We start from the raw sequence: 12,380 nt of genomic DNA on the forward strand, positions 1-12,380 counted from the left end.
GGGGGGCTTTTTAATGCTTCTGTTGTGCACATTTAGTCCTGTCCAGACACCAGGTGCAGAGCTACACTGAGATTGGCCAGCTGATAAAGGGGGGCATCAGAAGGCACGCCACTGCCAACATGGGCATCAACCACGTCAGCAGCCAATCCCGTCTTGACCATCGACTTTATCAAGGTCACGGGTCAAGGGTCAATTTAACCTTTGCTGAATGTCATCTGCTATTCTGTTTGTTCACGTGCAGAAGTTATCACCTTCTTGTTTGTACTAGGCAGCAAGTTCTCTCTGTGTTTGTTAAGGCAGGCTGGGTAATGTTACTATGAATTTATAATGCACAAGTTACAAAACATAATTGTTGGGGCCAGTGTTCGAATTGAAGGGGGTCTGGGGGGTCCCGGACCTGCTATAAGCCTTGAGGGAGCCCCTCATAAAGCACAAAAATATATATTGGGGGGTCCCTTTGTTTTTATTAAAATTAAAATACTACATGAATTTAAAATTCTCATGTTGAGTGTCACAAAGCGATAGGCTACTGTCCGTTATTTGTCCCAATTTCGCAATAAACTAATTCAAATGATTTCTGTCTGAAATAAATATAAACCCGCAAGTAATTTGAGGGGTAAAAAAAATTAAGGGTTTGAGTTAGGGGAATTTGGGGTTTCTTTGATTAAAACCAGGATCAGAAGATTGTTGATCCAGGATCACATTTTACTTTGTCTAGTCACAGCGACCCTATAATGAGGGGTGGGTGGGGCTTGGCCGGGGGGTGGGGCTTAGCTAGGGGACCCCCCATAAGCTTTGACATAATTCGAACACTGGTTAGGGCAACTATTGAGTCTAGGTAAGTCTAGTGCAGGGCCTTACAGTAAGAATGGTCTGAATTTTGTGCATCGATTTATTGCAGCTGTATAGTTTTTTAGCTATTGTTGTTAATAAAACATCCTAAATAAGGTCTGTTTTGGTTTAGTTTTCTGTATTTTGACACATCTGCAGTTTCCCACTTTTTATAGTTTTTATGTGACTAATACAGTATTTTGAACTGCAGGAGGTTTTAAACTAATACATCAAGATCTTTTTTTATATTTTTATGATCATTTTATGATCACTCCGGGGATGAGCTGTCACGCAGCATTAAGCATTTCAAATCTTAATTTCCTACATTTCAGTCAAAAGTGCTTTTCCCTAATTTTCGTTTTCAATCTTGAAAAGTCAAATATTTGACAGAACATCTAAACATCTCAGATTTGCCAACATACAATCAACAGTTAGACCAGGGGTCTCCGCAGAGAGTCTGTGAGGTGCCTGCCAAAGCACATTCTATTAATAGTCTCAATTGCAATATTTATTTATTACATATTTATAAATTAGCTTGGCTTCTTTTATGCATGTTAACATTTTAAACAATACTAAAACATATCAACAAGTAAAATAATATAAAATCAACAAATAAAACAAAAAAGTTTTAAAATGTAGCCCTCCAGATTGTTTATCCTTTGTGGTAGCCCTTGATCACAAAACGGTTGGAGACCCCTGAGTTAGACGTATTAATACCAAATATTTATTTTTATAAAATTATATATGTAAACTATCTAGATTTTTTAGCTCATTTCACTCACTGTACATTATATATTATATTTAATTACACGCTGCTTATACTCATTACACAAGCTACAGCCATTTTTTTTGTTGCTACATTTTCGCATGATTTTAACGTCAGTTCTCATCCTATCAGATTGCATCATTAGCTGCAGGGTCAAGTGTAGAGGAGAAACTTCATCAAGATGTTGCTAGAGTAAGTGGCTTAATTTCTCTGCATATCCTCTGACTACTCATATAAATCTTCTGCTGATTGAGATCCAGGCAGCTGATAGCTGTTTAAGTGGGATACATGCTGAAAATTAAAGCCTGTGTAAGAGAAGGTCAGCAGCAGAATGTTATCTTTGATTATAATTAAATTGTTAACACTTTACAAAAGGGTTACATTTGTTAAAAATCAGTTAATGCATTAATAATCATATCTAAGCAGAAGAGTTAGTCAGTGCTGCTCAGGATGATTTTTTTGTAATTTTGGTAATAAAAAAGTGACTTGCTGTTCTTTTAGCAGTAGTGACATGAAAAGTTTGTATGCAAAACCCTCTAAGTGCATCTGACATGTTTTCTTGTAAATGTTAATTTTTTTATGTTAGGATTCATTAATTTCACTTAAATGGCATTGCAAATGTTATTAGTCAGTAAATGTAAGTCCTTATTTGCAGAAATGTCACAGTCACTCAATTAGCGTTTAACAAATTTGACTGTATTTGGTTTAAAAAAATCTTCTGTGGTTTAACTTCTTAAAAACTCTTCACTGTCCTTTCTGAATAAAGGTAAAAGGCTCAAAAAATCCCTTAATATCCTAATATCTTCTGTAAACCTCCTTTAACCGGGTAAAAATCTTGGGCACCTTGGGACTACGCACCTTGACGTAGGCGTGCTGCCGTTCATTCAATTCTTCTTCCATGCACCTAGTGTCAGGGATGGTGGAGGATGAACCCAAGTGCAGACAGCTCTCAACTCAAAAGACTTTTATTAATAAACTAAAACTCCCTCGAGGGGGTAAACAAGACAAGAATTAAATAAAAGACATGGCAAAAACACGACAAGACTCCTAACAGTGTCACATAAATACATACAATGATACCACAAAGACAAGAGACACAAAGGCATTTAAATAGGGAAACTAATAGGGGACAATAACAAACAGGTGAAGGGAATAAACTAATCATGAATAATTAACAAGGAAACGAGGGGGCAGGGTCAAGACTTAAGACAGGAGAGCATGCGGTACACAAAACATAAACACAGACCACATGACTCTCCATACAAACACGTATACGGGGGTGTCAGGATCCCGGCACCAGAAACAAGACAATACACATTCGGGATCCTGACACCTAGAGGACTTTGCTAAAAATCGTTGTGCGTTAAACGCATTAAGCTGATTTGAAGCAAAAGGATTTGATAAACATTTAATATGTGGCGAGAGCATTTGGTCAATATCATTATGTAATTTTTGACTGAGGTGGTGTTTAGTGGCTTTTGCATCTGATCTCTTTATATATAGTCCACATATGCATATACTTCAAACATACTATATATAAAAAACAAGCAGTAGATATGTCTCAAAGCTTTTAAAGAGGAAAAATGCAAATTATCTCTTTTCTATGTCTCAGGGATTACAAAATAGTTGTTGGGAAAAAAATCCAGAATATTCTTGGGGTTGGTTGTATACACAAATACATGCACTTCTACTTGGGTTAAATTTTGGGTTATTTTTTTGTGATCATATCAAGAATTTCTGCTTACGTGTAATTATAACGTATTGGTTACTCAACGCTTTTTCCTATTTTCAAACCATTGTCACTTTGGTTTAGGGTTAGATTTGCGTTAGGATGTGACTTTAAGTATTGGTTTATAAAAAAAAATTCTGAATTATTTTTTTATATTTTCTGATTTTTAAACCATTGTCGCCTTCGAGTTGGATTTGGGTTAGGATGTCATTTTATCTTAATCTTACCCTAAACTGAAGTGACAATGGTAGGATAATTGGACAAAACAGTTAAGTAACCATACGTGACAATTACACGTAAACTGAAATTCGTGATAAGATCACGGAAAAACGCAGAAATTCGAAAAAAGAATCACAAAGTTACGTGACTATATCACGAAATTTCATATTTATCTGTTGTGGTTAGGCTATGTAAGGCTAATAATGAACTTTGAGAATTGGTTTAGCACACTGCTGAAAAAAACAATAAAACCATTACAGAAAATTCTAATGGTTTTCCATTAAAATACCAATAGGAACCATTAGCTTTTACCATTAAAACCACTACACTGTAGTGTGTTTTGGGCCATATTCCATTAGAACCAATATATAGAACCAATATAACCAATACATACCCTCAGAGACCAACAAAGACCAATACACTGTAGTTTTTGCACCATATTCCATATGAACCAATAAAATTCCCAATAAAACCAAAAGACTTTTTGTGATGGTGTCTATTGTTGGGCAGTGATTCCAGGGGCGGATCTAGAAAATTATTTATGGGGTGGCAAGGGGGTGGCATGAGAACTACAAGGGGTGGCAATGAAGTAAGCGTCCTTGCATGGTTGTCGTGGATTCAAGAAATTATATACTGTATATACTATATTCTGTGAACACTGGACCTCAAATTTTTATAACATTAATAAACGCAACAACAAATGTTCCTATAAGTAAGTACCCAAGCAGCTACCTTTAGCATCTCTGTAGCACCCTTTGTCTTAATACTAAGTTAATACATACAGCTTATCAATATCTAAAAACACTGACTGGTTGAACATAATGGTATAAAGACAGTTATATAAATAAAATAGGATTGCCTAGTTTATATTAATGTAAAACATATTTGAAAGGCAAACATCTCTTTCTCTCATAACCCTCTTCTTTAATCCTTTCACTCACTTGATGATGGATTTCTGTCTTTTCACTTCTTTTTAGCTCTTTGCCATCCATATGTTTCTTTCCTTCATTACTTCATCTATTCTTTCCCTTCCACAACATATTTTTCTGTTTTATTTGTACCTTCCACTCCCATAGTATTTGATTTTTCTATTCTTTTTGGTAAAAAGAATGGATATCAGCCTTTCTTTTAATAATATCCTGGAAAATGCCGCATTAAGTTGTCTTTCAAGCTTTCTAAACATACACAACACTGAATAGTTTTGTCTCCTTAACGAAGACAAATAAAAACATTAGACTATATCATAACGAGCGATTTCATATGCACGTATGGAATATTTTGATTGATGCAGTAGCTAACAAGACATGACGGGCTAGAAAGAACTGCTTAAAAGATATTTACTGCTTACATAAACCTGCAGTTCAGTTGTTTTAACTACCAAGCAACTACCTCGTGCAATATTTAACATCAATTTAATTTTTTTTTATTTATCCTGATGCAACATTTATCTATAAATATGACCGTATTTAGTACTCTGATTTGCCGATGTGATGCTCAACTTAACCACTTTAAGACACTAAAGAGAATTTGTTTTGGCAGCATGTGATGATGTGAGGTGCTTTATTAGATCAGAATTCCTCGCTACAGACGTGAAGAGACTCTTTCTTCATGGGTATAAGTTGCACGTTCATAATCATTCTTGCCTTTAACCTCAACGATGGAAAAGTAACGTTTGTGCTTTTTATACTTTGTGCTTGCGCCTGCTACCTTTGTTTTGAGATCGTTGTATTCGCCATCGCTCTGTTGTTGCGGGTTTGTGCGACTCGGAAGGGATGGACTGCAGCGCGAGAACCGGGCTGCATGTGAGTGCCTTGGATGGGGCGATGCATCCTTTCACCGCAGTTTCCAAACGTCTCCAACCACGCCAGAAAAGATCGCTAGATTTGTCCTAGTCGCTTTTTTAATAAAGTCGCTAAAGGGGTCTAAAAAGTTTCTTAATCTAGCGACCAAGTCACTAAGTTGGCAAATCTGCGCGGACTTTTTTTACACTGTAAAAGACTTTCTGCTCGGACTGACTGCATGCTTGTGTATGAACTCTGCTGCCTCTGGTTGGCTAACGATGGAAATTAAGCCAATCACCATCAGCTACGTGGTTGTCCCACCCCGTCTAAGACACACACACCAATCATCGTCAGATATGTGTCTCCCACCCCCAAACACACGCAGAGAAAAACTACATTGCCTTTCTGGTTAAAAGAGCCTACTCGGGTATAAATTATATATATTAGGATACCCGCGCTGGGGTGGCATATGGGGTGGCAATGCTTTTATTTAGGGTGGCAACTGCCACCCCGTGCCACCCCGGTAGATCCGCCCCTGAGTGATTCAAACAATGTAGTAAACATACACTAATCAAACATATCCAGAAATGTATTTATACACAACGATGGTTGTTATCAAATATGTATCAGGTCTTACTCATCTTCAATTTTAAGGTTCCAGGAGCGATTCTCGCTTCCGTAACTAATTTGTTGGGCTGCAGTGATCTGACACACTCTGACAGAGATTGCAGTGAATCCAATCTGCACTACTCTTCTCTGAACAGCACCCTTCTGTGAACACTGTGGCTGTCAGTGAAGTAGTCCACTTTAGCTCTCCTTAAATAAAGAGGAAGACATTGCCGGTCAGTCACCTAAACAACCTCTTGCCGTACCACACACGCATTCACTTCTGAAAACAGAATTTATTCATTTGGATTCAGTACTGTTATCCTTTTCGCTGTGCACTGTTTATCTGCCAGTTAAATTTAAGTCAAGTATCCCATTCCTGCTCAGAGCTCTTGATGTATAGTGGTCCCACAGGGATGCAGGTTTGGGTCAATAAGACACCCACCTGGGTTGTGCCAATGCATTATCGGACTGTTTCAGACAAGCTGTCGTTTGCTCCGTGATCAGGTAAATCAGTGCTCTGTGAAAGTGTGGTTTTGTGGCTAAACCTCAGGGCAGGCAACTGGAAGGTTGTTGGTTTGATCCCTCTCTAAAGTTTCATTTGTACAGTACCCTGGAGCAGTGCTTCCCAATCCTGGTCCTTGAGGACCCCCTCACAAAAGTTAAGATGTTAATTTCACTGGTTGTGTGGTCATGGATTAACATTTCAAAATTCTATCTTAAATATTACATTGGACACCACCTGTTGTATTACTTTTACCACAGCTAGGTGGCAGTGTTGCACTTGGGAATACAGAGGTTTTGCCTTTGGCTCATTGTTTGATAGCTCGTATAAGCCTCTGGTGTTGTAAATTAAGGTTTTCAGACTGCAGGTGGAGTCTGCGGGTCAGTTTCAGGCCACATGCTGGACCTGTCAAAATGCCACAGCAAAATCTCATTGGTATGAGAGGCCATTACGCCTGTCCTGCTTCTCTGTGTCTTTGTGTAACAGCAGATAAGGGAGACAGAGAAAGAGTGTGACGGAGGAAGAGAGAGAGAGTTGCATTTTTTTGCTTTTTATTTGTCACACGTCATGTCTTCCTCCCTGCCATTTACACACACAAAAATCTATCAATCAGACAGCCAAACAGAAATGGCAGATGGTCACGCAAACCCTCTGAACTTTACGCTGTTCATCTGCTCCAGTCACAGGAGCGACAGTATAGGCTAACAGAGGACCGAAATGCTCAGACCTCTTAAGAAATCTACCATGCCAGCTTGCCAACCACCCCTCTTTGACCAATCAAAATAGTTATGTGAGTGTTAGTGGAAATAGAAAGTTGTGGAAATATCCTGGGACCAATTTGTCATCAGCTTTTGTACATTTCTATGTACGTCTTCGCCAAGTCGCCTAACAGCACGGGAATGAGCTGTTGATGCATCAGCTGAATTTAATTGTAGATAATCACTTCAAATAGCACTTCGCCTGGGCTGTTTTCTCAAGTCCCGGCATAATGAGCACGTTTGCGTCTCAACTGCTTATTCTTCGCCGCCTTTGTCAAGTGCTTTGGTGTTTTTTGAAGAAGAGTGTTGCAGTGAGAAAGAGTCAGCCCACAAAGAGAAAGAACAAAGGAACACATCTCAAAGCTCACACTTTGGTTTTTTTTGGTCTTTTTCTGAAACTGATAGAGAAACAGAAGATATAACGATGCAACACGATTTTGCAAACATCAAAAATGCTAAGTATTGCATGTGGAAAGTGATTCCACATCCACATGATTTGTCATATGGCATATAATAATGTATTTAAAAAATACATTATTTAATATTTAAAAAATAAATATTACATTGGATTGAGTTGGAATGAACATGCAATTTTTACACTTCAAAAGAAAAGGTTGTGCAAGCCTGTGCAAAACTGAAACCAGCAACCACGCAGAACCCCTATGCAACCGAAAAGCAACCCGTTAAAGCCGAACATAACACCCTGCAATGTCCTGGCAACCGCCATAATGATGCTGTTTGGGTGGTTGCTATGTATGTAGTTAGTTACAGGCTGCATAAGCACCCATCCCATGATATTCTGGTCTTTAGATATGGCAGGAGGTCCCTCTGTTATTGCAAGTCTATGGTGTTTTTTTAAGTCAATGTGTCATCTGCCAAGTTTATCACTAGAAAAGTAACAGCATGCTTCTCTTCAGTTCATTACCGAATTTTAAGTGGCATTGACATTTTGTAGTACAAACTCTTTGTGATGAAGAACAGTAACAGCAATAGTACTGTAGTAGTTATACTGCATGCCTTCAAAGTAGTGTAGTGTCATTTTACATTAGAAGTTTTGTTTCTTAGGAACTTGACAATCACATTGCCTTCCTTGCAACTTCTTTTTTCTACCAATCTGAAATAATAAAAAAAAAGAGGTGAAAATGTTGAACCAAAAGATGGCACTGTGGCACCTTGATGTTTCCTGCTCTTTCCACATGGACTTGAAGCAATGAAATAAACAAAAGAAAGTCTGACTGTGGTTTATATTTAATTTTCAAGCTATTTAGATTACTGTGTCATCCAGCCACCATAAAACTGCTTTAATGGTGAAGTCAACATGTGGTAGAGAGAAAGGGGTGGGGAGGCGACGGTGTACAGTGGATGATTAAAATGGCTTCTCTGGGTGAAGAAGTATTAGCTGGGATTATACGTATACCATGCTGTTTGTCGTTTCTCTTCCTCTGATCATAATATCCGCAGTTGCCACCCAGTGTGTGTGTATGGCCAGTTGGAGTGATGGCCAAATACTACGTCAAATGTATATTTTCAATGTGATTGACTGGGCAATGGGAAGATCCTTTAGTGTACCAATCTGTAAAAATAAACAGTGCAGTGGATTTGTGGGTGTTTTATATCTCCTTATGATTAAACAAAGCTCTGTAGTATGTACAATATATACAATTTTGTAATAATTATTGTTCATAAAAGAGAACAGCCAATATAGATTAATTTATCTGTCCCCAAAGCCTGATTTATACTTCTACATCAGATCTACGGCGTAGGCTGTGGGCAGCACGCACACCTCTCTAAAAATTTTACATTGCGTCAGTTCTATGTGGACCTCGAGTGCTGTGATTGGTGTGTAGGAACTCCTTCCTTGGGTAAAAATAATCTGTGTTGCATTTCCTCATACGCATTTCTTTTTTTTTAAGTTATATTTTTTGCCATTTATTTGAAGATGATTAAGGAGAGGACATGAAAGTACAGGGAGGAGAGAGGGGTTTGGGATCGGCAAATGAGCAAAAGCCGGGAGTCGAACTCAGGTCGCCTAAAGTGCGAAAATACCACATGTTGGAGTGCTGCCCACTACACCATAGGCTCCAACCCTCATATATGTATTTCTGCTTGTGACAGTAAAAACAAGTTAAGGAGTGATATTTAACAAAGCTGCTTCTTCTTCGGCTTTTACATCAAAACTGTAGGTAACGTGCACGTGGACACTGTGTAGTAGCGGTCTGCATGTGTAATTTCATGTATAAGTCAGCCTTTATTGTAAAATAAGGGTTTGAGACAAATTTTTGTTTGTGTAGAGGGCTAACATATGCAGTGTAATACCTTATTTCCTCCATTTATTAAGTTGCACAAGGTTTGCATGTAGATTGGTGGATCGATATTCTATCAATTCCATGGTTAACATTATATGATTCTGTACCATGCTTGTAAATGTATCCCTTTAAAGAGCACCAATTATCCGATTCACGATTTTACATTTCCTTTGATGTGCGTGTGTTAGTACATGTTAACGATATACAAAAGGTACAAACCACAAATTGTAGGCAACACTTGTACTTCTTGGGATTGGTGATGGAGACCAGGCCGATCATTATCACAATTCCTCCCACTTCGGACTCAGCATGTACGCTATTCATGCGTAGTTGGACGCTTGAACATTTTGAGTTTACTTCATTTGCGCATAAAGCCACGCGTGAAATTCCAGTCATTCGAGACATTCACACAGAAATTCGTGCATGGGAGGGGTTTCTGCGACTCTGCCCACTTCCTGTTAGCATGTCACTCCTAGAGCAAGCTCCTGATTGGTTGACGCAGAGCGAAAATCCGCCAAAGTTCAGATTTTTCATCTCGCGCATTTCCTTTGGCAATGTTCAATTCACGGCGTGCCTTTCGCGCGTTCTGTGCAATTTGCGTTCCGCGCAATTTGCGTTCCGCCCAATTTGCGTCATGCCATTTGCGCGTACCACGCCGCAGGAGTCCTATCTGTGTCTTTGCATTGACTTAACATGTAAATCACTCGTGCTTAGCGCCTCTTCCGCGTCTTGTGCGAACGCACAGTTAGCCTTGCGTTGTGAGCAAATCTTTCAAACATGGTAAGGAGCGTCACATTTCTGGCTGACGTCAGAAGTATTCAGGCCAATCAAAACATACAGATTTGGCCAATCAGGGACACAGTGCTTTTCAACTCGCTAGGTTTTTTTTACATGAATTCGTGTGTTTTAGGAAGAGAGTGAAATCGGAAGCTTACGGTATGTGGAAAATAATGTGTTTTTTAACCATAAACCACGCGAACACATTGTATTATACCAAATACACAAAAAAACGTTGTTATTTAGCAAAGAAATAGGTGCCCTTTAAACTTCTAAAGCTTTCAGTCCATCAAACCATTTTATATGTTCGTTGTGACCTTGACCTATGAGTGCTAAGCAAAAAGCAAAGTAAACATAAGACCTCTGAAAACATGCCAAAGGTTGATAAGGTGCATGATAGCTTTTGCCTTAAAGTACATAAAGGTGATAGTACAGCGTGCCGATTTGAGAACTCCTTTGAGTACGTCTAAAATGTGAAGTCGGGGAGGAGGTACAGGTTAAATCAAGTCCACGAGCACTGAGGCTCATTACGAGACAATGCTACGGTGCTTAATTAAGAGATTTTGATTAGTCGCATATGGCAGATTAATCTCAGAGCATCCAGTGCACTAATTAATATGGCCGTGTTGTAATTCTCTCCACTGGTGCTCGGTGGAGTTTCAATTGCTAGCTTGCTAACAGCACATGGCGCGGTCTCAGTGGGTGTGCTGTACAAAACGAACAGGATGCTAACAAAAATGCCAGCAAATAGTCGTGTGTGTGACGGTCAAAATGATGCGTGACGCATCAGTAATAAGGACGCAAGCCAGACTTTTTATTGTGTTTCATGAAGCATCTACAGATATTTTGGTCATCTTTGATCACAATAATGGCATCTTGAAGACGATACGAACGAATAAAACCACTTTCATCATAGCCGTGTTGTTGACCGACCCCTTTTAGCCTCTTGCAATGAACCATTAAGAGTTATTTGAGAAGAAAATGCCAGCTATTACGATTTGATACAGAGGTAGAGGTGGGACTTTCTTCAGAAAGGTCACCACTAAGAATAGTCTTACATGTGCAGCTCACAGAGAGCAGATTTATACTTGCTGCAGGCATTTTAGAGTATGAGTATTCAATACAGTATGTTGGCTTGAGAAAAACGGATATTATTTTTCTGTGGTAAAATGTCCAACTGTAAAGATGCATTCACATCTTATCGTAACTACAAGATTTTAATATGTTAAAATCATTCATTCACATCCGTATAGCTCGTAATTACAGCTTACAGACTGTGAGCTTTCGGAGAGTTACGGCTATCTTGGAAATACTTATATTGGAAACACATTTTTTAACATAATTTTTTTAATTAAAGTGAGAAAATTTAGGATAAAAAACTTCAATTTTTAGGTGTTACCAATTGAAATAATTATCGTAATTACAATACATCACCGCCATAGACTGTAAAAAAAGATGGACTTAGTGTCCGTGACGTCACCCATAGGTTTCTGAAGATCGATTTTAAAGCTTAATAAAGTAGGCAGTGCCTGCCATCCCATCTTGGTCGCGCGTCACCGCGCATCACTCACAGACATCGAAAATGGGTAAAGAGGCGGGACGTGGGTGAAGCTGAGGTGGCTGGTTGCTGAAGTCACGCCACCCACAGCTCGACTCAAGTGACAGCAGTGGCTGTTCAACCATCACTCAAGTGGCCACGCCCTTAATTAGGCAGAAGTTTAAGGCTAAATATAATTTAAAAGGATGAGTTACAAAAAAATTCACCCCCACACAGTTGTCATGAAGGGCAAAATGAGCTATATAGACCAAAAACACTTTTTGTACCACGCTGTAAATATATTATTTCCAACTGTAAATTTGGGCATTTTAACATGGGGGTCTATGGGAATTGACTCCCTTTTGAAAACAGCCTCTAGCGGCCAGTCGGTGAATTGCAGTTTAAATCACTTCTGTATTTGCTTCATCAGAGGGGCTGTTTACATTTGGTATTAAGATGTGTTTCCATCGATCGGATGACAAGTGGACAAGAGAGACACATCACGTTTACACCTGGTATTTAAATCCGTCTCTTTTGTCCACTTTCGACCGTTTCTGTCCTGAAT

This window comes from Paramisgurnus dabryanus, chromosome 20 (genome assembly GCF_030506205.2).
Source record: "Paramisgurnus dabryanus chromosome 20, PD_genome_1.1, whole genome shotgun sequence".
Taxonomy (NCBI): domain Eukaryota; kingdom Metazoa; phylum Chordata; class Actinopteri; order Cypriniformes; family Cobitidae; genus Paramisgurnus; species Paramisgurnus dabryanus.